Source organism: Oncorhynchus mykiss, chromosome 20 (assembly GCF_057628025.1).
Source record: "Oncorhynchus mykiss isolate SJ-2025 chromosome 20, ASM5762802v1, whole genome shotgun sequence".
Classification (NCBI taxonomy): Eukaryota; Metazoa; Chordata; class Actinopteri; order Salmoniformes; family Salmonidae; genus Oncorhynchus; species Oncorhynchus mykiss.
Window position 1 is genome coordinate 14,073,629 of NC_143041.1, and position 4,205 is coordinate 14,077,833.

A 4,205-nucleotide genomic window follows, 5' to 3' on the forward strand; every position below is an offset into this window, starting at 1 on the left:
GGACTGGAGTCTTTGACTATTTTTTGGGCCATCCTCTGACACCGCCTAGTATATCGGTCTTGGATGTCAGGACGCTTGGCCCCAGGGATGTACTGGGCCTTACGCACTACCCTCTGTAGCACCTTACGGTCGTCGCGTGCTCTTCAACTGTACTGAGCAGAAGGCAGACTGTGTTATGGCGTTGTGTGGGCGAGTGGTTTGCTGATGTCAATGTTGTGAACAGCGTGCCCCATGGTGGAGCTGTGGTTATGGTATGGGCAGGCATAAGCTATGGACAAGGAAGAGAATTGCATTTTATTGATGGCAATTTGAATGCACAGAGATACAGTGACTAGATCCTGAGGCCCGTTGTCGTGCCATTCATCCCCAACCATCACCTCATGTTTCACCATGATAAAGCATCTACAAAATAGCTTATAATACTCTACTCAGCAAACCGGATGCAGTCTATCACAGTGCCATCCGTGTTGTTACCAAATCACCTTATACCACCCACCACTGCGACCTGTATGCTCTAATCGGCTGGCCCTCGCTACATATTTGTCGCCAGACCCACTGGCTCCAGGTCATCTATAAGTCTATGCTAGGTAAAGCTCCGCCATATCTCAGTTCACTAGTCACGATAACAACATCCACCCGTAGCACACGTTCCAGCAGGTATATCTCACTGATCATCCCCAAAGCCAACACCTCATTTGGCCGCCTTTCCTTCCAGTTCTCTGCTGCCAGTGACTGGAACGAATTGCAAAAATCGCTGAAGTTGGAGACTTTTATTTCCCTCACCAACTTTAAACATCAACTATCTGAGCAGCTAACTGATCGCTGCAGCTTTACATAGTCCATCTGTAAATAGCCCACCAAATCTACCTACCTCATCCCCATACTGTTTTAATTTTATTTACTTTTCTGCTCTTTTGCACACCAGTGTCACTACTTGCACATCATCATCTGCTCATTTATCACTTCAGTGTTAATCAGCTAAATTGTAATTATTCGCTCCTATGGCCTGTTTATTGCCTACCTCCTTATGCCTTTTGCACACACTGTATATAGACTATTTTTCTACTGTGTCATTGACTTGTTTATTGTGTTATTGGCTTGTTTATTGTTTACTCCATGTGAAACTCTGTGTTGTTGTTTCTGTCACACTGCTTTGCTTTATCTTGACCAAGTCGCAGTTGTAAATGAGAACTTGTTCTCAACTAGCCTACCTGGTTAAATAAAGGTGAATTAAATCAAATAAAAATAAAAATGGCCTTATGTCACAAGGATCTGAACACAATTCCTGGAAGCTGAAAATGTCCCAGTTCTTCCATTGCCTGTATACTCACCAGACATATCACCCATTGAGCATGTTTGGGATGCTCTGGATCAACGTGTAAGACAGCGTGTTCCAGTTCCCACCAATATCCAGCAACTTCACACAGCCATTGAAGAGGAGTTGGACAACATTCCACAGGCCACAATCAACAGTCTGATCATCTCTGCATGAGGAAAATGGTGGTCACACCAGATACTGACTGGTTTTCTGATCCACGCCCCTACCTTTTTTTTAAGGTATCTGTGACCAACAGATGCATATCTGTATTCCCAGTCATGTGAAATCCATAGATTAGGGCATAAATAATTTATCTCAATTGACTGATTTCCTAAATGAACTGCACCTCAGTAAAATCTTTGAAATTGTTGCATGTTGCATTTATTTACACTACCGTTCAAAAGTTAGGGGTCACTTAGAAATGTCCTTGTATTTGAAAGAAAAGCACATTTTTTTACCCATTAAAATAACATCAAATTGATCAGAAATACAGTGTAGATATTGAATATTCCCCATCCTGGATCCGGGAGCGTAATCATCGCCTGACAATAATTAGCATAACGCAACGGACATAAATATCCCTAGAAAATATTCCTATTCATGAAAATCACAAATGAAATATATTGAGACACAGCTTAGCCTTTTGTTAAACACCCTGTCATCTCAGATTTCCAAAATATGCTTTACAGCCAAAGCTAGACAAGCATTTGTGTAAGTTTATCGATAGCCTAGCATAGCATTATGCCTTGCTAGCTGCAGGCAACCTTGTCACAAATCAGAAAAGCAATCAACTTAAATTGTTTACCTTTGATGAACTTCGGATGTTTTCACTCACGAGAGTCCCAGGTAGATAGCCAAAGTTAATTTTTTCCCAAAATATTATTTTTGTAGGCGAAATAGCTCCGTTTGTTCTTCACGTTTGGCTGAGAAATCGACCGGAAATTGCAGTCACGAAAACGGCGAAAAATATTCAAAATTAGCTCCATAATATCGACAGAAACATGGCAAACGTTGTTTAGAATCCATCCTCAAGGTGTTTTTCTAATATCTATTTGATAATATATCCGTCGGGACAATTAGTTTTTCATGAGGACCGATTGGAGTAATGGCTACCTCTGTATTTTACGCAAGAATCTCTCTGGGAGCATCAGGTGACCACTTACGCAATGTGGCTGCCTACGACTATTCTTCAACATAAATGCGTAAAACTACGTCACAATGCTGTAGACACCTTGGGGAATACGTAGAAAACATAAGCTGGTTCATAGCACACTCACAGTTCAATAGGGACTCATTGGAACGCAGTGCTTTCAAAACCTGGGGCACTTCCGGATTGGATTTTTCTCAGGCTTTCGCCTGCAACATCAGTTCTGTTATACTCACAGACAATATCTTTACAGTTTTGGAAATGTTAGAGTGTTTGCTATCCAAAGCTGTCAAATATATGCATATTCTAGCATCTTGTCCTGACAAAATATCCCGGGAACGTTTTTTTTCAAAAAATTAAAATACTGCCCCCTAGTACCAAGAGGTTATTAATGTTGTAAATGACCATTGTACCAGGAAGCTTGGCCCCAGTGATGTACTTGGCCCCTTGGCACTACCCTCTGTAGTGTCTTGCGGTCGAGGGCCGAGCAGTTGCCATACCAGGCAGTGATGCAACCATGCTATCGATGGTGCAGCTGTAGAACCTTTTTAGGATCTGAGGACCCATGCCAAATCTTTTCAGTCTCCTGAGGGGGAATAGGTTTTGTCGTGCCTTCTTCACGACTGCCCTCTTCGCGACAGCTGCTCTTTAATTACTTGTTACTTTAATTTCTTATTCTTATCCGTATTTTTTCAAATTTGAAATGCATTGTTGGTTAGGGGCTCGTAAGTAAGCATTTCACTGTTGTATTCGGCGCATGTGACTAATAACATTTGATTTGATTTAATATTGAGTTGCACCCCCTTTTGAATTCTGAACAACTTAAATTTGTTGGAGCATGGACTCTACAAAGTGTCGAAAGCGTTCCACAGGGATGCTGGCCTATGTTGAAGCCAATGCTTCCCACTGTTGTGTCAAGTTGGCTGCTAGTGGATCTCTAGCTCGTTCCTTCTCAGCCCACAGATGCTCAGTTGGCTTGAGATCTGGTGACTGGGTAGGCCACTGCACTAAGCTGAATTCACTGTCATGTTTGTGGAACCATTCCTGGACTATCCTAGCCTTTGTGCCATGGGGCAAAATCCTGCTGAAGAAATCCATTCTCAGATGGATACACTGCTGCTATGAAGGGATGTACCTAATAGGCGGTGATGTTCAGATATCCTGTGGCATTCAAACGTTTCTCCACTTTTATCAAGGGGCCCAATGTGTGCCATGAAAATACACCCCACACCATCACACCACCACCAGTCTGAAATGTTTACACGGCATGATGGATGCATGAAATCATCTGGTTTTCTCCATACCCTAGTCCTCCCATCAGTGTAAAACAGTAAGAATCGGGATTCATCAGACCAGGCAATGTTTTTCCAATTCTCCAGTGTCCAGTGTTTTCGCTCCTTAGGCAACTGCAAGCTTTTTTGCTGAAAGAAGACACCCCATTCGTGTCAAGGTACGACGAGTTATGGATTCTTTTATGGGTCTTTGGACACCAATGTTGTACTGGACTGTAAGTTGACTAACTGTATCCCATATTTTGCTCTGCAAAATTTGTGTCAGCCTCCTTTGTCGTCTTTCATTATTACCCATTTTTGACAACTGGCCTGCTCTTGGCTGGATGTCCTTTGGGTGGTGGACCATTCTTGATACACATGGGGAAACTGTTGAGCGTGAAAAATCCAGCAGCGTTGCAGTTCTTGACACACTCAAACAGGTGCGCCTTGCACCTATTACCATACCCCG